The sequence below is a fragment of the Lissotriton vulgaris genome, chromosome 7 (genome assembly GCF_964263255.1).
Source record: "Lissotriton vulgaris chromosome 7, aLisVul1.2, whole genome shotgun sequence".
NCBI lineage: Eukaryota > Metazoa > Chordata > Amphibia > Caudata > Salamandridae > Lissotriton > Lissotriton vulgaris.
Genome location: NC_141695.1, coordinates 252,970,505 through 252,992,445, shown reverse-complemented (window position 1 = coordinate 252,992,445; position 21,941 = coordinate 252,970,505). Strand labels below are relative to the sequence as shown.

Here is a 21,941-nt window from a genome sequence, read left to right as displayed (position 1 = left end):
CAATACCAGTCATTACCCCATAAACCACATTAAGATCACAGACAGAAGGAGGAACTCCCACACAGATTCGCTCTCTCCACCTATCATAACAAATCTCCCTCCAACAACCAATGATCAGATGCGGGACACACAGGGCCCCAACCCCCAAACCCCTCCTTCCGTGAGCTTAACCCAAAGATTGGCTCGACTAGAACTCCAACTAGGAATAGCTACCCAAAACATTAACAGAATCTTATCCAAACTTAACATCCCCACTACTGAAGGCTTACCCCTTTTACTCCCTGGCCCCCTCAACAAACATAGACTCCACCACAAAAATTCTCGACCGAGTTGGAAGACAACCCCCCACAGTAACCATCCACACAGACCCAAGAGAACGATCGCTATAATGTCCATGCAAGAGGCGAGGGACCTTGCTGAATCCTATAAAGCAAAGCCAACCTCCACCCCAAGTGCTAGGATCCCAGTAATTATCGGGAGACAAACCACAACCTCAAAATTAATGAGACCTCTAGCACACCTCACAAACATTCCTAGGGCCAATCTTAGAGCCAAACAACAAGAAAGTGGCCAACTGCATGCTCATCAACTGCAGATCTGCGAATAAATATGCAACTGATCTGGCAGAAACCATCCTAACACATGACTTAGACATCCTGTTCATCACTGAAACCTGGCTGAATGAAACCTCCCCACCTATCCTCGACAAGCTTGTACCCCCAGGATTCTCTATCCTCAACAAGGACATGAACAACCAAAGAGCTGGTGGGACGGCAATCATATTTATAAAGAACATCTCTATTACAGAAATCGACTCTCTCAAATATCAGAATCTGGAATACCTTTAAGTCAACATCAAAATGTCTGACAACAAAAGACTTCACTGTCATCTCATCTACAGACCACCAGGAAACAATACTATATTTGATAACCAGCTGGCCGATCTGATCTCGCACTGCTCACTCTAAAATGAGAACAACCTGATACTAGGAGACCTAAACCTTCACTAGAATGAGACAAACAACCCACAAACCTCTAATGCAAACCTTAAACGATCTCCTTCACAACAACAACTTGATACAACACTGCACTGAACAAACCCACGACAAAGGCTCAATCCTAGATGCCATCATAGCCCATGAGGATGCAATCACCATCGTTTGCACCCTCCCGGTCGACTGGTCAGACCATCATCTCATCCTCTTCCACATCAATCAAAAAACACATCAAATTCCTAGCAGGATTGGTCATTTCCACTGGACAAGAAACCTGAGACATATCCCCTTGGAAGAACTAGAAGAAAGTCTGAGCTCATTCTTACCCCCTATGAAGACGAAAGGTCCACTGACATGTTGGACAAAATAGCACCCATGAAACAAAAAAAGAGCAAGACCCTACCATCGAGAACGTGGTTCAACACTGAACTAAATGTGGAAAGAAGACAGTTAAGAGCAACTGAAAGACTCTGGCACAATAACCCCTCGTCAACTCACCTCGAGCTACTCAAAACAAAACGTAGGATGTATAACAAGCACATCGCGCACGAAAAATCCTCCTTCTTTTGCAACGCACTGAACAATGCAAAAAACCGCCCCAAAGAACTCTTCAACATTATCAGACAACAAACATCTAAACCAACTCCGGCTGCTAGTCCGGCCTCCAAAGACCTATGCAACAAATTAGCTAATTTCTTCAGCGAAAAAATTCTAAAGATTGCCTCTCACTGACGGCCCATCCTCCCCCATCAAAGACCGGCCCGCTACTCACCAAAGAAGATGCAAACCCACCCAGCCAACCTACCCATAACTGGCTAACCTTCACTCCCAAAACTGTAACTGAAAATATTGAACTAACCACCGGATCCAAACCCGCATCGCACCTTGAAGACCCCCTCCCCGCGCAACTGGTAAAACAACTCAAATACTCCTTAGCCCCCACCTGTACTGGGATCATTAACAGCTCCGTGGAAACAGGAATCATACCTGACTGCCTACAAATAGGCCAGTTAACACCACTACTAAAAAAGGCTGGTGCTGACCCCAACGATCTCAGCAACTACAGACCTGTCTCCAATCTTACTTTCCTATCAAAATTACTAGAAAAATGTGTTCTCCGTCAACTCACCCACCACATGGACATCAACAACCTCCTCGGCCCACACCAATCAGGCTTCAGAAAAGGATGTAGCACAGAGACTGCCATCCTAAATGTCATAGATGATATGCACAAATCACTGGACAAGAACCGCTGCTGTCTACTCATACTCCTGGACCTTTCGGCAGCCTTTGACACGGTCGACCACAAACTACTCATCAACACTCTAATAGATAGGATAGGTGCCAATGGGGTGGTTGCACAGTGGTTCATCTCATTTGGGCATCTTGCAACATGTGGTGCCACTAACCCTGCTCAATGCCAGCTGGCGACAGGTGCTGCCACAAACCGTGTTCAATGCCAGCCGGTGACACGTGCTGCCACAGACCCTGTTTAATGCCAGCCAGCAACACTTGCTGCCACAAACCCTGTTCAATGCCAGCCGGTGACACGTGGATGTGGGACCAGGACTAACCTGCGGACCAGAGGGTCTTACATCCAGCACAAACCAGTGGACCCACGGAGAGGAGTAAGAGGAAGATAGGGCTCAGTCTGGACGAAAGCCAGGTCACAGTCACAGAGTCGACTGTACCAGTGGTGCCACTGAACCTGAACTACGCTGGCCGGTGGGGCCACAAACTTACGCCTGCGACACTCAGTGACTGGCCCATGCTGACCGCTGCCTCCGGCCTACACTGCGGTCCAGTAGTTCACAGAGTCCTGATTCTGCGAAGGTGGAGTACATATCAGTGTACCGGCATCATCGCAGACTGCATCCCCACTCAGCCCCAGTGCCACTAAGTCTGTTCCCTGACATTCATGGACACTCTCTGGTCGAACTTTGGTGGTGGTTGAGTCTACGGACTAGGGGACAGTTTACTTCTTCATGTGTCTGATACAGAATTGGTGGTGGCAACATCTCTGTTGCATTCCACTCCTCCATTTGCTGCTTCCAGGTAAAATCAAACCTTTCTGCATCTTGCCCTGGAGGACACCTTCCACTATCCTCCAAAACCATCCGCAACATACACCTCGGACATTGATGGTGACCCGCTCAGATCGCATGGCCCATCTGACTGCACCACAAGGCACCGTCCCATGGCTGGGTACATGTGCTGGCCGCAGTGCGTCCGGGGCCACTAACTCTTTGCTGGTCAGGTCCGGGACATCTTCTCAAGAGACATTGGCTGGCCCCTGAGGCGTAGGCCTTGGGGTCATCTATGCCATTCCTCTGTGGCCTTGCGCAGTATGCCGCCTCAATGCCCAAATGCGTCCTGGTCTAGGTGGACCATGCCGCCCAGTACCTGGAAGCCATACCTCTGAGGACTGTGACGGCCCCCGTGGTGGGACGAGCACTGATGGGATTCCCTAGAGAGGTAGTGTCTGACCGGGGAACCAACTTAATTTCCAAGTATATGAAGTCCCTGTGGCAGGAATGCATTATACCGCACAAGTTCACCACTCCTTACCACCCTAAGGAATTGGGTTGGTTGAGAAATTCAAACGAACCCTGATAGGCATGATTATGGGTCTTGAGGAACCTATGAGGCATAAGTGGGACATCCTCTTGCCTGCTGTTTGCATACCGTGAGGTGCCACAGAAATCTCTAGGATTCAGTCCTTTGAGCTTCTCTATGGCCACCCAGTGAGAGGACCTCTGAGTCTGGTCAAGGAAGGCTGGGAGCAATCTCCTAGGAAATCTCCCCAGGATGTATATAGCTACATGCTAGCCTTCAGGAACCAGGCTAGGCATTTCAGAATACTCGCGGAGGCAAATCTGGAAGCCAGCCAGGAGGAGATGAAGCGGTGGTACGACCAGAATGCCTCGCTGGTAGAGCTTCAGCCTGGTCAGAAAGTGTGGGTCATGGCCCTAGTGGAGCCCTGTGCGCTCCAGGATAAGTGGACCAGACCATTTGAGGTTGTGGAGCGCAAACGCCCTGGTACCTACTTGGTGGACATGCGGTCTCACAGGAACCCATTGAGGGTCCTGCATGTCAACTGCCTGAAACCCCATTTGGAAAGGTCCGAAGTGGGCATACTCCAACAACAGATGCTGGAATGGAGGAGGAGACCAAGCCTCTTCCTGACCTCCTATCTGCAACAGAGCAAGATGGGTCAGTGGATGGTGTAAACCTCTCTTCCACCCTGACCCCTAAGCAACAGAATGACTGCTGTCAGTTGCTGGGACAGTTTTCTGATCTGTTCTCCCTGGTTCCCGCTGTCACTGATTGGTGCATCCATGATGTAGACACTGGGGATAGCCTTCCTATGAAGCACATATCTTACAGGGTGACTGACAGGGTGAGAGCTTGCATCAAAGAAAAGGTCTGAAAGATGCTTGCATTAGGGGTGATTGAGTCCTCTCACAGTCCTTGGGACAGCCCAGTGGTCTTGGTCCCAATGGCTGCCGCACCGGGTGCCACGCCAGAACTCAGGTTCTATGTGGACTACCCATGGCTCATTTCAGTCACAAGGACTGACGCACACCCCATCCTTAGAGCTAATAAGCTCATTGATCAGCTAGGGGCTGCACGGTACCTCAGCATGTTTGACCTAACATCTGGGTACTAGCAGATCGCCTTGACTTATGGGGCAAAAGAGAGGTCAGCATTCTCCAAACAGATGGGCACTTCAAGTTCTGGGTTATGCCCTTTGGGAAGAAGAATACCCCTGCCACCTTTCAGAGGTTGGTCAACCAGGTGTTGGCTGTACTGAGTTCAGTGCTGCCTACCTGGATGACATCGCAGTGTTCAGCACCAGTTGGGAAGAGCATCTGCACCACCTCTGGGAAGTGTTGTCGGTTCTGCGGAAGGCAGGCCTCATGATCAAGGTGAGTAAGGGCCAGATCGAGCAGGTTTCCTTGGTGTACTTGGGACACCAGGTTGGGAGCAGCCAGGTGGCAACCCTACAGCCCAATATTGAAACCATCCTGGCTTGGTAGCCCCCCAAGACCCAGACAGAGGTGAGTGCTTTTTTAGGACTCATCGGGTATTACAGGAGGTTTGTCAAGGGGTATGGCAACATTTTTGCACCCTTGACAGAGCTGACTTCCAGGAAGCAGCCCAGGAAGGTGATTTGGACTGACACCTGTCAGAAAGCTTTTGAGGCCCTGAAAGCTGCCATGTGCCTGGTGCCTGTGCTCCTGGCATCCAACTTCTCCAGAAAGTTTATCGTTCAGATAGATGCTTCAAAGCATGGTGTTGGGGCTGTTTTGCCACAGATGAAGGAGGCGACCCTAGATCAACCTGTAGCCTTCATCAGTAGGAGGTTACTTCCACAGAAAATGAGGTGGAGTGCTATTGAAGCTGAGGCATTTTCTGTGTTCTGGGCACAGAAGAAGCTCAGACAATACCTGTTTGGGACTCACTTCCGGGATCTGACAGACCACAGGCCCCTCAGATGGTTAATGCAGATGAGGGGTGAGAATCGAAAGCTGTTGAGGTGGTCCATTTACCTACAGGGGATGGATTTCACGGTGGGACACCACCCTGGGACAGAACACGCCAACACTGATGGTCTGACCAGATTTGTCTGCCTTAGTGATGAGAACTCCCATGAGGTAGGGGACTTCTCCCCACATATCAGCTGGAGAAGACACGTCTTAGACCTGGCACCTTGGTGTGAGTCTCCCATTAGGAAAAGGGAAGGTTTAGGGACTGGCAAGTGGGTGCACTTGCCCAGTCAGCATGGTAGTACCAGACTGCACACAGGCTATGGAATGGCAGGCCTTAGACACCATTTTACAGGCTGCTTCTGTGGGTGGCACAACCAGTGCTGCAAGCCTAATAGCAGCGTTTGGATTACCAGCCCTGGGCACTCCTGGTGCATGGTACTAGGGTCTGACAGGTAAACCAAACCAGCCAATTAAGGAATCACTAATCCATACATCAATTTACAATCAGGAGCATTTGCACGGTGGCAATGGACAGCAGTGGCACAGTGCCCAAAACATCTAACATCAGCAAAAAACACATAAGGCAACAGCAAAAATGGAAGGGAGAGCCACACCATTTCAGCAGGTCTAACAGAGACCCACTAGGAATCGCTAACATACATTAGGAATAGTGATCACCTGATTACAATTCGAAGAAAATTGCAATTATGTCATTGCTTTTCCCAAAATGTATACATGTGGCCCTTAGTCAAGCAACTTGGGTGCATGGCAACTTGAAGGTTTCTCAAAATCTTTGTGATTTGAAGTTCATATATGAAACTCTGAAAGATAGCTTATGACTGTTATGTGGTTGCACAATATATCAAAACTATAGCAACTAATGGTGGTGATAATCATATGGTGAACATGCTACTAATACCAGAGCCAGCCTTCATCTCAGAATTACAGAATAAAAGAAAGAACAGTAAAAAGAGAAATACGGAAAGTCTGTTAGTCTCATGAATGCTATTAGAAAAAGAGGTGTGAAAAGATATGCACTTAATCAGCTGCACTCTCCAAGAAGTTTCCATTCACCATGCTATCCATCTGGTGAAGGTTCTCGTGCACCGTACAACATTATTTTAAACACATGATGTCACCCTCTTGCATGCAATACAAATGCACCAAATCTGTATTTTGTAAAACAAAAACTATTTGGCTTACCTAAATTAAAGAGCTAAATAATTGAGTTTGCTTAAATGAGGCATGAATCAGCTTGTATTCTACGACATATCATGATGTACACCATCACAAATACCATATTACCCAAGGTAAATTGTTAATTGTTTCCTAACAATATTACAAATGTTTGAAACGTCATATTTACAGATGGCTCACACCTGCCCTGCAAAACGTTGTTTTTACTGGTACCCACGTTTGATTGTACTCACTAGGTTTCCATACAATACGATAAAAAGGACAATGATCACTGCCAAAGCAGATGTGCACTCTACTACAGCCTCAAAGCAGAAGCAAAACCTTGTAATTAAAGAAAAGTGAACATCATAGAAAAGACCAGCTTACTATTGCAATGGGTAAGCGCTTCCTCTTGAATGGCAGACGTACCGTTGATGGGTGGAAAGTGAGCAGTGCAAGTCGCAGCTCGAAGGTGCTCAGGAGGATGTTTTCAGTAGGAAGTCTATGAAGTCAAATCAAATCAAATAAGACTTTATTTCGGTTAATATTTCAAACCATAAAAAGTACATGCATTGATTACATTATCAAAATTGCAACAATACATTTTTTAAAAAACACATTATTTAAAAAACACGTTATACACAATTAACGTTAAAAATCATCATGATTGTTAAGTAGCAAAAGTGTCCTACTGGTCCTGATCATAGATCTAAGCAAGTTCTTATTCTCAGTGCAAGTTTTAAAAACGACAAAATATGGAGTACACAATCCTGGTGTAGGAGCTGCAAGTACATGAGGGCAGGTCTAATTTGTTTAAAATCCAATGTTCTCAGCAAATCAACAAGAAAGTAACGTCTGGGATAGTCATAAAACCTACATAAAAATATAAAATGTAGCATGTCCTGAGGAGACTTCCCGTCGCAGCCACAGGGAGCTACATGTTTGCTAAAAATGTCTGATTTAGGTCTTATTAAAAGCTGCTGAAAAGTGTTGAATCTGAACCTAGTCAGTAGGAACTTTTCATGTGAGCTAAAGGCGCAGGCCAGATAGGGCTCCATTCCACCACACGACTTTAGCATAATAAACTTTCTGACACTTGGTTTCAGCAGTTCCACATTTTCTCTGTCCGCCAGTTTAAACTTTAAAAAGGCTCTTTTGACCGCTGTTATGTCCCCCTTCACAATGCCACTCGGGTGGGAGAACAGTTTAGGGCACCCCAGCATTTCAAAGCAGAATTTCAAATATTTTAACCAGGGGATGCGCATACAACTATCCTGAGATGTTACATCCCGTACAATCTGGTGGGTGAGTGGTATCTCTGTGTTAAGCCAAAGCGAGACCCAGCAGATCAGGGGCTTCAGTGCTAGATTATCGCATAAAAACGGTGTCCCTAACTCCTCATGCACAACAAGGTTCGGGGTACTCGAAGGAACACATAGTAACCGTTTGAAAAAGGTGTTTTCGATAACCTGTAATTGAGTATTTGACACATAGCCCCACAATTCACTACCGTATACCGCCGTCGCTACAGACTTGGCATTATATAACTTAATCATTGCAGATATTGGTTTCTTTCCTATCTTTTTCACAAGATTAAGGATAGTTCCATTAACCCTCAACATATCATTTTTCTTCTTCGCCAGATGAGGGGCCCAACTTAACTTCGAGTCAAAAAGCACACCCAGATAGGAAAAAGTCTCTGTTACCGGGATGGGGCTGTCATCAAGCTTAAATACAAAGTTCTTTCTTGGGCGTTGGCCAACCTGCATTATATAGGACTTGGAGTTATTAACCATTAAATCCCTATCAGACATGAAAAGATTAAAAGCAGTTAAAAGTGCCTGAAGCCCCTTCTCCGTACGCGAGATTAAAACCGCGTCATCCGCGTATAACAGCACAGGGATACCCCTTCTTCCTACTCTGGGGCAGTCTGCCTGTATAGATTGTAGAGCTGCATCCAAATCGTTAATATAAAAATTAAAAAGAAAAGGGGCAAGAATACATCCCTGACGTACTCCTTTATTTATCATAAACTTGTCAGTGGTATCCCCATTAGATGAATATCTTACATTGGCACTGGTTTGATGATGCATATCCACCAGGAGGTCGACAATCCCAATGTCGGCTCCCTTCGCCCTCATGTATTGCCACAGCCTCCCCCTGTTGACACAGTCGAAGGCTGACGACAGGTCCATGAAGGCGAGGTGGATCGTGCCTTTCTGGGCCACTGTGTACTTGCTGAGTATGAGGAACAAATTAAGACACTGAGTGATCGTGGATCTGCCCTCACAGAATCCATATTGAGATATAGACATAACATTATTTGCAGATGCCCAACTAGTAATTCTCTTCAACAGAACTCTCCCGATAACTTTAACCTTTGAATCAATTAGGGAGATTGGACGGTAGCACGATGGGCTACCCCTGTCTCCCTTTTTGAAAACCGGGACAATTGTTGACACCCCCCAGGACACTGGGCATCCTACCACTGTGGCAGCATTAAAAACCGCCATCAAGATAGGGGCCCAGAAGTGTGGTCTGGACTTAAATAAATCAGGGGGGATGCCATCTGGGCCGGGAGCTTTGTTTGATGTCAGACCTTCTATGGCTTCAAACACTTCGCCGCACTCAAACCTGAATGCTCCTTTAGATTTACTGGGAAAGCTCTCACCAATACCAGGATCGGCTGACAAGTATAGAGATTCAAAGTGACGAAACCAATCTTCTTTCATAATACAGCACTCCAACCCATCCCCCGGTTGTTCTGACAGGAATGGTTTTTTTACTAACTGCCAGAACTTCGTGCTACTATTTAAGGTCTCGGGGTCCAAAAGCTCATTCCAGGCCTCCACACGCAAAGTCTCCTTATGTTTTTTAAGGGTAGACTTGTAAACTTTGCGACAGAGTCGGATTTTCTCCTGGTTCCGTGGTACATCTGCCAATGCTGCCTTCAGGTTACGGGCAGCTTTTGAGCACTCTTGGTTAAACCACCTTGGCCCACATTTCTCTAGGTTTCCCTTAGATGGTTTCGTGAGTAACCCTGATACTTTCCCCGCCAGAGCTTGAAAGGCATTAAGGACCCCCACCGGATCCGTCCCTGTACAATTAACAATTTCATCTGCACAGGATTCCTCTATAGTTTTATACAGAAGGTCTGGGGTGACAGTTGACCACTTTAGACGCCGCCTCCCCTCAGTCGTGGTCAAGTTGCTTTCAAGGCGTAAGGGCATGACATCTGAAAGGCCAAAACCCCTGAGATAAACCACCAGGGGGTTGTGATCACTAAACTCACTTTTGCTAATGTCAAAGGATTCTAAGAAAGGCAACAGAGCTTCAGAAAATAGCATGTGGTCAATAAAGGTGCCTCTACCATGCCCCTTAAAAGTCGGAGTGTCAAAGCTTTTACCGGGATCTCTAATTTCCATACCCATTGTTAAAACTAAATCGTTCATCAAGGAATTACAAAATTCACCCTCTGCTGTGTGTGCAAAATGTAGCCCATCTGCTCTATTGCAGTTTAAGTCCCGTATACATTTCCTAAGGGGATCGCCACAGAGGTGCACATTGAAATCTCCCATGACCATTAGATTAAGGCTGTGTTTCTTCATGGAGACATTAATATATTCATCTAGTACAGTCAGTTCGTTAAGTGCTAGGGTGGTATTAGTAGCATTGTAAAAATTTACCAGTCCAACCCTATTACTTTTGGCAGACAAGACAATACCCTGGACACATAAACGTTGGACATTAATGGTGAGGATACTTGAGGTTATCAAAACAGAAACAAAAATCACCAATCCTCCCTTTGGTCTTCCTCTATTGGATGAGGTTGCTGGCACAGAGAACGCTTTATAACCTTCCAAGAACAATTCGCACTCCACATCCCAAGTCTCTTGGAGACAGATAACCTTAAATTGTTTAATGAAGGAGACCCACTTTTCATCTGCCATTTTAGTTGCTAGACCCGCAACGTTCCAAGACACAATATTCACACATTTATTGGACTCCTGTGGGTTGGTAGAGTCAATATTGCATGTTAATTCAGCTACATTTAATCCATCCTTGCCCACAGGTACTTTATGTCAGTCACACATATCAAGACCGGACAAAAGTTTGTATCTGTTATGTGTGTTGACGTTATAGGCCATCTGGCGTTGCCCTCCAGTGTCAAGTCTATTCCCTGGGTAAGATGGAAGACCTAGCCCACCAGAATTAACTACATTGTATGTAAATTGCATCCCATTATTCCCAGTGTTCGGGGTCAGAGTATCAAACCGAAATGTTGGCCTACTCAGTTGTGGGGATGCCATACAGAGGTGAGCATAAAAATAACCCAGAGGACGAACACAAATACTACTCTCATTGTAAACCAGGGATGCAGCTCTCAGCAACACAGTTGCCACATGTTGGGGGTGTCTAAAATTAACCACAATGCAGTCCCCATTTCCCACTTTGTTAGAAGGCCCTACCCAGTTTACCCTTCTAACTAGCGTTATCTGGTCTGAGTACCCAACGGGGAAACCACAGTTCTTATTTAGCCATGAGACTGTCTTATTTTTTAGTGAGTCATATGACTCGCCATATGGAGATGCCGGATGGGTGCCAACTGCAGGGACATTTGTTAAGACCGCCACAAAAGGCGCACAATCCGGGGGAAGATTTAGATAGCGGTTTCTTCTGTCAGGTCTAGGGACTATCTTGTTACCTGTAATTGGAGGTGAGCCTACCCGTGGCTGCGGGTTACCTGTTATAGGTTGGGGGAGGCTAACAGGGGCTGGCCGCTGGGGACCATTCCCTGGTATATTCTGTGCACCTGCCAGATTGACTACTGCTGGCACCTTTTTCCCCTGTACAGCTTGGGTGGCCCTTATTTCTTTTAGTGTAGTACTAGTATCTCCAGCAGCCTTTTGCTGCACGGAGAGAAGCCCCCCAAGCCTGCCTACTTCTTTTGTAAGGGAATCAATTTTTTCCACTAGAGGTTTGAGAGCCTCCTCTATCTTCATCCCCAAGCTGGTCTCCATAATTGCGATTAAGGCAGTAAACTGCTCATTAGTAATGTTAATACTGGCATTCTGCTTGGGGGGGCCTGAGTCAGCTCCCGTGAACACAAAAGGATTGTTAGCTGCTGACCAGATGTTATCTGTAGTGTGGGTAGGGTTTGCTACCGCTAAGTTGCTAGTTGGTTGTCCCCCTTTACGTGATGCCGTCTTTCTACACTGCCTAAATGGCCTCTTCTTGGGTGATACCCCCTCGCTTGCTTCACTAATTATATCGGGTTGCTCCCTCTCCCCCGAATGTACCATAGCCACAACATTTATAGTGTTGGGTGTTTGTGTCAGCATACATGTTGACGGGCTGGCTGGTGGCTGGTCATGTGCCCTCGGAGAGGGCATTTCTATATTGGACAGACTAGCCCTGTTAGTGGCCTCTATGTCTTGTACAGCAATCAGGGGATCATCCTGTGTACATACTATGGTGTCTCCTTTCCCTAATGAGGCACGTCGATCGCTATTTATCTGGGCGACCTTTTTCACCATATAGTTATCAATGGCAATTTGTCCCAGAGGCATGTTGCCTGCTTTAGCCTTTGACATTGCGATTGTACAATACACACTATAAGAAATTAAACAGTGCTAAATCAGATCCCTACCAGTTGTAGGCACAATATTTAAAATGTCTCAGTTGCTACAGGAAATCAAGTGAACAAAAAACAATAATAAGGGGCCTACCCAGTCCGAGCAGCGTTTCTGGCCCAGACCAGACTCCTCAGGCCTCGGAGGGCCACAGAGGGCCCGCCCTTTGCCCGGGCTTAGCCTGGGCGCTCCCGCGCGCGTCTCGCGGGGCGAGAGGGGGTGTCAGCCTTTATCCGGCGCCTCCGGCGCTCACTGCGCGTCACGGGCGCGCTTTCCAGCAGAGGGAATGCTGGGGAGTGTAGTCCGGTCTTGCGGGACGCCTCCCTCGCCTCCCGGCGTGTGCCTCCGCTTCCTGGTTGCTGGTTGCTCCGGCCGTTCCCCTCACGGCAGTGCCCGTTGGCACGTTGGACAGGTAAGCCTGGTGTTCCCCCACTGAGCTCCCGGGGGGTCAGCCTTTATCCGGAGCCTCCGGCGCTCACTGCGCGTCACGGGCGCGCTTTCCAGCAGAGGGAATGCTGGGGAGTGTAGTCCGGTCTTGCGGGACGCCTCCCTCGCCTCCCGGCGTGTGCCTCCGCTTCCTGGTTGCTGGTTGCTCCAGCCGTTCCCCTCACGGCAGTGCCCGTTGGCACGTTGGACAGGTAAGCCTGGTGTTCCCCCCTATGAAGTCACACTGAAGGAAGCCAGTGAATGTGTGAAGGTACAGGAGGGAACTCTCTTACGTGACATTGATGGTTACATCAACAGCTGAATGTTTTAATCATGATTGGGCATGCCAATGCTGCCTCGTTTGCTTTCATATTTTTTTCAACAAAGGTGGATAAAGCATTGCAAAATGTTGTTTAAGAACCTCGCCCTTCCTGAGGCTCCTCAGGTAGGGACTTTGTATATCCAAGCGAGTCAGTTTCCTAATAATTTGGTCTTGAAGTATCAGGTAATGCTTTGTGCAGTCTTTGAGAAATCAGTACAGATGAGCCATTGATCTCGGGCAACATTCATTCTTTTCTCCCTGAAGAAATGATTATTGTAATAATATCATTGTTTTCTATGATCGTGCAGTTGCGACTGGATGATGAATGGTTAATGGTACACAAGCTAATGCTTGTTTTTTGAGTTGTGAAATTTAACAGGATGTTATTAGCTTACAGAGCATAGTTATTACAACATTGACCCAAATACACCAAACTTACAAAACATATAATATGACCCACCTGTGGATCAGGAGGTTTGAAGAGCCTGTTTAATCCTTTTCTACAAAAAAGTCAGATTGTATTCTTCACTTTACGATTCAGGGGTGGCCATTTCAGGTTGGTCCATAAAGATAATACAGCTTAAAGTCTTAAAAAATATGACTTGAATAGAGCACTTATCTCTTGAGGGAGTATCCAGGCGCTATTTTCATTTACGTCTATCTGTAGATTTTCTACTTTATGGAAGTTTGAAACTTCTTAAAGCATCCATGTGGAAAGCTGAGCTTAACACAGGTTTCCCTGCAAATTCCTAGTGAAGTGAGTGATATTCCTCTTGAGAACACATTTTCTCTGTAAAGAGTAGACTGTGCAAATAAATCTGCACAGGAGCACATGGAGATCCCAGTTCTCCATGCACATGCACATTGTTAACTTTTCCTTTCTCCACAGGGATAATGATTTACCCTTGCAGCGATAGTTATGCCAGGATTTAAATCGGCTTATTACTAATTGGCATATCTAATTTGCCTAATAATCCCTTGTACATGATGCAAAAATGCAACCAGAACCTGGAGGAAATACACCACATGTGGACTGCAGCACCTTTGGTGCCATTTACTTTAGTGGCATAGCAAACATGCCATCAGGCCTACCCTGTGTAACCCAAGTAATGTAGTGTAAAACATACAATATTTCACAATAACCGTTTTGAACAGAAGAAAACTTACCTTTTATATTATAAATCCCCTCTATTATACCAAAAGACAGAGGGGCTAATTACAACCGTTGCAGATGGGGAACGGCCCGACCTCCGGTCGGCAGATCCGACTGCATTATTTGGATGAAACCGCCCACAGGGTGCCTGGAACCATTTATTAATCACTAAAAGCTTTTGTGGCAAGCAGAAAAGGTCTGCAGCACAAGCTTTCATTGAGAACACAGATTTTTTTAAACATCCATACACCGTGCGACAGTCACCATTGGTGCCCCGCAGGCCACAATGCGGAGGGTAAGGAGTGCAGTAGCCCTCCAGATGGGAGGAGGCATCGCCATCATCCACAGGAACACCATCCGCCTCACGACCAGCACCGACAACACCCTGACCGCCGCCGAACACCTGCATTTCCAGATTCACACCGACCCGAACACCACCCTCAGAGGCACCCTGATCTACCGACCTCCGGGACCACGCACCCAATTCAGCGAGGACATCGCCGACTTCGTCAGCCCGCATGCCCTCCCCTCCGCCGACTACATCCTCCTGGGGGACCTCAACTTCCACCTGGAGAACAACAACGACCGCAACACCAGCACCCTGCTCGACAACCTCGCCAATCTTGGACTCAAGCAGCTGGTGTCCACCCCCACCCACCTCGCCGGACACACACTCGACGCAGTCTTCTCTTCCAGCATAGACATCGACTTCAGCCACGCCACAGAGCTTCAATGGACGGACCACAGCTGCGTCCACTTCACCTTCAAGAGAACGACGACCCACCACCACCAGCATCAGGCCGCCCGCAGAAGCTGGAACAAGATCACAGCAGACCAGCTCGCCGCTTCCCTGAGCCAGCACCCTCCCGCCAGCTCAGCGAACCCCAGCCAGGCCGCCGACAACCTCACGAAGTGGATCAGCAACTGCGCGGACGAACTCGCCCCGCTGAGGACCCCGCCCAGCAGATCCGGCAGCAAGAAAGCCCCGTGGTTCACCGACGAACTCAAGAGCTCCAAGAAGAACTGCCGAGCCCTTGAGAAAGTCTGGAGAAGGGAACCTACACCGGACAACAGGACCACCTTCAAGCTGGCCACCCGGAAGCACCACCAGCTGAACCGCGCCGCCAAGAAAACTGCTTTCAAGGACCGGCTGGACAACAACGCACACAACTGAAAGGAACTCTTCAACATCGTGAAAGAGCTATCCAACCCCAGCGCAGGAAACAACGACATCACCCCATCGCAAGACCTCTGCAACTCCCTCGCTTCATACTTCCACAACAAGATCGCGGACATACACAACAGCTTCAACAACCAACCAACGCACACCAAGACCGAACAACCACCCCCCACCACCACCCTCCACGCCTGGACCCCGATCAGCACCGAAGACACCATCCGCACGATGAACTCCATCCACTCCGGATCACCGACTGACCCCTGCCCTCACCACGTCTTCAACAAGGCTGACGCTGTCATCGCACCCCACCTGCGAGACATCATCAATACATCCTTCGACACCGCCACCTTCCCTGAGAGCTGGAAGCACGCCGAACTCAGCGCTCTTCTCAAGAAACCCACAGCGGACCCCACCGAACTCAAGAATTACCGCCCCATCTCGCTCCTCCCGTTTCCAGCCAAAGTCATCGAGAAGACCGTCAACAAGCAGATGGCCGCCTTCCTCGAGACTAATGGATCCCTCGACCCCTCACAGTCTGGCTTCCGAGCCAATCACAGCACCGAGACCGCCCTCATCGCCGCCACCGATGACATCCGAGCCCTGATGGACAACGGAGAAACAGCGGCCCTCATCCTCCTAGACCTCTCCGCGGCATTCGACACTGTCTGCCACCGCACCCTAGTACAGCGCCTCAGCAACGTCGGAATCCAGGACAAGGCGCTGGAATGGATCATCTCCTTCCTCGACGGAAGAACACAGAGAGTCCGCCTACCACCGTACAAGTCAGAGGCCACCGAAGTCATTTGCGGCGTCCCTCAAGGATCCTCTCTGAGCCCCACCCTCTTCAACGTCTACATGAGCCCCCTCGCGGCCATCCCACGCCAGCACAACCTCAACATAATCTCCTACGCCGACGACACCCAGCTGATCCTCTCCCTGACCAACGACCCCGCCGCCGCCAGAGCCGACCTGCACGAAGGGATGAAAGAGGTAGCCGAGTGGATGACGACCAGCCGCCTGAAACTGAACTCGGACAAGACGGAGGTCCTCATCCTGGGCTCCTTACCCTCCGCCTGGGACGACTCCTGGTGGCCTCCCGCCCTGGGCACCGCACCCAAACCGACAGACCATGCACGCAACCTGGGCTTCATCCTGGACTCCTCCCTCTCCATGACCAGGCAAGTCAACAACGTCTCCTCGGCGTGCTTCAACATCCTACGCATGCTACGGAAGATCTTCTGGTGGATCCCCACCGAGACCAGGAAGACCGTCACCCAGGCCCTCGTCACCAGCCGACTGGACTACGGCAATGCCCTCTACGCCGGTACCACCGCCAAGCTCCAGAAGAGACTCCAGCGGATCCAGAACGCCTCAGCCAGACTCATCCTCGACATCCCACGGACCAGTCACATCTCCGGACATCTGAGAGACCTTCACTGGCTCCCCGTCAACAAAAGAATCACCTTCCGCCTCCTCACCCACGCACACAAAGCCCTACACGACCAAGGCCCGAGCTACCTCAACAGCCGAGTCAACTTATACGCTCCCAAACGCCACCTCCGATCAGCCAACCACGCCCTCGCCGCCGTCCCCCGCATCCGAAGAGCGACTACAGGAGGAAGGTCCTTCTCCTACCTGGCCGCCAAGACCTGGAACTCCCTCCCGACCGACCTGCGCCTGACCCAAGACCACCTCTCCTTCAGGAAGAAGCTGAAGACCTGGCTGTTCGAGCAGTAGCGGCACCCCCCCCACCCCCAGCGCCTTGAGACCCTACGGGTATGTAGCGCGCTCTATAAATGTCATTGATTGATTGATTGATTGATTGCTATGGGCCCCCAATGTCGCTTTCTCTGCAGCCTTTCCATGTTGGAAAGGCTGACATGGAAAAGCTGTCTGAAACTGTCATGATTTATAGTGATGGAGGAGGCGGCAGCCAACATTAAGGGATTATGAGGTGTTTCCAATGCACCAGCCTCGGTATAATCGCTGATGGGGTTTGGACTGCAACTGATGAGCCGTTGGTGGCAGTACAACAGTCACTGAAAATGGGCCTATAGTGTGTAAAGTAGCAAATGAAGAATGTTTAAGTTGACATGTCCTTACAGTGATTAGCAATCACAAGCCATTTACATTGTAAGCAGGGCTGGCTTCCCCACAAGAAGTACCGGAAAGTGTGATTAAATATTAATTCTACTATCTCTAGATTGGTGCTAGCTTGAAACAAGATTAATTGCCAGACTTAATGGTGAGCCTAAATTTGTGGTGAGTAGTAAAGATATTTATGTTCTCAAAGTTAAGTTTCTGTATGCTTATCTGCAGTAGTCCCCACTAGAAGTCTAAAGGGTATGTAGCCCTGATGAGGTCTGAAAACTGCTCCCAGAGCAGATACAATGGCTTTGGGATTGGGGGGATGTTTTCCCTTTGCCTGGTAGAAGAACTGTTGTGGTGTTCCCAGGAGCGTAATTTACTTAAAAGTGACTTTCAATGTCACAAACAAATGGTAGGGGGCACTTGGACAGGCCCCAGCAATTTTCTTTCTCTTCAGTCAAGCAACAATCCCTGTAAGGAAATGCTGCTACCAGAACTGGTTTGAATGGACCTCAGAGGAAGGGATTGGTCATTGCTCTGGCCACACCGCAAGCTGGTCACACATGCTCTGCACAAGGGGGGTGGACTACACATCTTGGATTTTAGGAGTGAGGGATACTCTGGAATTGTTTGCAATAGGAACCACTGCAAAAGTGGATAGTGTAACCTGTGGGAACATTTACCCAATTTGTTAAGGAGGGGCCAGGAGTCATCCCAAACACTGAACAGTGGGAGGCATAAATATGCTATCCCGAGGTAACAACCGAAGCAACAGAGTTGCAGAAAAACGCAAGAGAAGTGATGAAAGAGACAGGAAAGTTGCAGACACAATCAAAAGAAGTGCAGAAAGAGGCATAATAAGTGCTGAAATGCAAAACAGAGGTGCAGAATGAAGCATGAAAGGTGATGAAACCGACAAGAGAGTTGCAGAAAGAAACAGTAAAAAGGTACAGAGAGAGCTAAGACGGGTACAGAACTATGCAAGAGAGGTGCAGAAAGAGGCAAGTGAGCTGCATAAGAAATTAAGAGGGGTGCAAAAAGAGGGACGAGAAGTAAAGAAAGAGGCAACACAGCTGCGGAAAGAGGCAATGGAACTGTAGAAAGAGGCATGAGAGGTACAGAAAGAGGCAGGAGAGGTGCTAAAAGAGGGAACTGTGGTGCAGAAAGAGGCATTAGAGACACAGAAAAGGGAAGGATAGTGCCGAAAGAGGCAAGAGTGATACAGAAAGAAGCAAGTAAGTTCCAGAAGGGAGCAACAGAGGTGCCTAAATAGGCAAGGCAAGTGTATAACAAGGCAAGAGAGGTGTAGAAACAAGCAACACAGGTGCAGTAAGAGGGAAGAGGGGTGTAGAAAGTGGCCAGAGGGGTGCTGAACGGTAGCATAGAGAGTTGTAGAAAGAAGCAAGAGAAGTGCAGAAAGAACCAACAGTGGTGCAGAGAGAGGCAAGAGAAGTGCAGAAAGAGGCAAGAGAAGTGCAGAATGAAGCAACATAGGTGCAGAAAAAGGCACCTGAGGTGCAGAAGAAAGAAGCAAGAGAGGTGCAGAAAGAAGCAACAGAGGTCCAGAAAGAAGCAAGAGAGGTATAGAAAGAAGGGATGTGCAGGAAACAGAAGAGATGTACAGAAAGAGACAACAGAAGAGCAGAAAAAGATAAGAGGTGCACAACGATACAAGAGAAGTACACAAAGAGACAAAAGACGAGAGCAGAAAGAGGCAACGGGGGTACAGAAAGAAGCAAGAGAGGTGCAGAAAGAAGCAAGAGATGTGCAGAAATAACAACAGTGATGCAGAAAGAGGCAAGAGAAGTCCAGAAAGACGCAGCAAGAAGCATGACAGATACTGAAATAGGGAAGAGGGGTGCAGAACGAGGCAAAGGGGCTGCAGAAGAAAGACAAGAGATACAGAAGGATTCAAGAAAAGTGCAGAAAAAAGCAACAGGGGACAGAAGGAGGCAGGAGGGGTGCATAAAGAGGCAAGAGAATTGCACAAACAGGCAAGCAAGGTGCAGAAAAATGGAGCGGGGGTGCTAACAGAGGCAAGAGCGGTGTAGAAAGAGGTAAAAGGGGTGCAGAAATTTGAAGAGAGGTGCCAAAAGAATCAAGAGGAGTGCAGAAATAACTAACAGAGTTGCAGAAAGAGGCATTGGGGGTACAGAAAGAAGCAAGAGAAGTGCAGAAAGGAGCAAGAGAAGTGCAGAAATAACAACAGTGATGCAGAAAGAGGCAAGAGAAGTCCAGAAAGACGTGTAAAGAAGCATGACAGATGCTGAAAAATGGAACGGGGTGCAGACAGAGGCAAGACTGGTGTAGAAAGAGGTAAAAGGGGTGCAGAAATTTGAAGAGAGGTGCCAAAAGAATCAAGATTGGTGCAGCAATAACTAACAGAGTTGTAGAAAGAGGCAAGAGGAGTGCAGAAAGAGGAAAGAGAAGTATACATAGAAGCAACAGATATGCAGAAATAGGCATGACAACTACATAAAAAGGCAAGAGAGGTGCAGAAAGAGGGACAAGGGATACAGAAAGAGGCAAGAGGGATGCAGAAAGAAGCATAGAGAGATGTAGAAAGAAGGAAGGGAAGTATAGAAAGAAGCAACAGAGGTGAAAAAAGAGGCAAGAGGGGTGCAGAAAGAAGCAAGAGAAGTGCAGAAAGACCCAACAGAATTGCAGAAAGACGCAAGAGAGGTACAGAAACAGGCACAAGATGTGTGGAATGAGAAAACAGGTGCAGAAAGAGGCACGAGAGGTGCAGACAGAGGGAGGATGGCTGCAGAAATAGGCAAGAAGGATTGCAGATAGAAGCAACAGAGATGCAGAAAGAAGGAAGAGAAATGATGTAAGAGACAAGAGGGTTGCAAGAAGAGGCAAGAGAGGTGCAGGAACCGGCAGCAAAGGTGCAGAAGAGGGATGAGGAGGCTGAAAAAGGGAAGAGGGGTGCAGAAAAAAGCAAGAGAGGTGCAGAAAGAAGCAAGAGAAATTCAGAAAAAAGCAACATAGGCGCAAAACGAGGCAAGATGTGCGGAAAGAAGCAAGACAGATGAAGAAAGAAGCCACTGCAGAAAGAAGCACCTTATTTGCAGAATGAGGCAACTGATGTGCTGAAAGAGGCAAGAGAAATGAAGAAAGAGGCAAGAGAGGTGCGGAATAGGCAGGACAGTTGTAGAAAGAGGGAACCATGATGTAGAAAGAGACAAAAGAGGTGCAGAAAGAGAAAAGGGGAGTGTAGCAGGAAACAAGAGGGGTGCAAAAAGAAGCAAGTTCGGTACAGAAAGTAGCAAGCGAGGTGTATGAAGATGCAAGAGATGTGCAGAAATAGGCAGGTCAATTGCAGAAAGAGTCAAGAGAGGTACAGAAACAGGCAACAGAGGTGCAGTAAGAGGGAAGAAAGGTACAGAAAGAGGAAAGAGGGGTACAGACAGAAGTAAGAGTGGTGCAGAAAGAGACAAGAAAAGTGCAGAAAGAAGCAACAGATGAAGAAAGGCAAATGTGTGCAGAAAGAAGTCAGAGCGGTGCAGAAATAAGCAGGGAAATTGCAGACAACACAGAGAGCCATTGTCCAATGGCTCAGGTTCCCTTTGAGTGGGGGGGTCTCTGGTCTTCTTCAGGTAGTTGTGAGGCACGCCATGCCTGTTGACTGTTTGTTGGGGAACGATTGGGAGAGCTCACCTTGGGGAAAGGTGGAGCGGAGAACTCACTTGGAAATGGTGGGTCTGCCTGACTGGACGTGTGTGACCACCCAGTTAATGGCAGCCAGTAGGGGTGCTTAAGAGGACCTGGAGCCTGAGAGGGAGGCCCAGGGACCTGCCTTAGAGAGAAGAGGCAGCGGGTGCGGGAAACCTGCCCCCGAAGTTCCCATAGTCCAGGAGGTGGTAGATCCTGAGGGGGATTCCCTGAAGCCTACAGGGGAACAGGTAGCTGAACTGGGAGACCTGCCAGAGCTGACCCATTGGCAGCAGGAAGGAGGACCCTCCAGGGAATAATTCTTCAAGGAGCAAAGAGAATACCCTTCTCTTGTAGTTTTGCAGCAACAGGCTGCAAGCCAGGCAGCAGGTGATCAGTCTGGATCACATTGGATATACTGGGAGAATGGTCTCCTTTATAGTGAGCCTAAGGTTGCTGAGCCTGCGTCAGCCCGTCTACTTGTGGTACCCCAGCGGTTCAGAGTCTTCCTACTGGGGCGGGCTCATGATGTGCCATTGGCAGGACATTTGGGGCAGGACAAGACCTTTGAGAGGCTTGTCACCGACTTTCATTTGCCCCAAATGCACAAGAGTTCAGACACTCAATGCAAGACATGTCAGACTTGCCAGGCAGGTGGACAGAATGGGACTAAGCAGAAGGCTCCTCTCCAGCCATTCCATGTGGTCAGCATCCCATTTGAGCGGGTGGGTATTTACATCATGGGGCCACTGGACCTCAAGACAGACATGGGCAACAGGTTCATCCTGGTCTTGGTGGACCATGCCACCCGGTACATG

General features: G+C 48.4%; 1 protein-coding gene across 1 annotated transcript in view; it reads right to left on the bottom strand.

Annotated features, from left to right (window-relative positions):
• LOC147701319 (putative methyltransferase DDB_G0268948) overlaps window positions 1–7,162 on the bottom strand; it is a 339,388-nt gene extending 332,226 nt beyond the window's left edge. The window contains exon 1 of the mRNA XM_086928627.1: window positions 7,052–7,162. The gene's annotated coding sequence lies outside the window, so the exon portion shown is untranslated. The remainder of the gene's footprint in view (window positions 1–7,051) is intronic.
• Window positions 7,163–21,941: the final 14,779 nt, after the last annotated feature.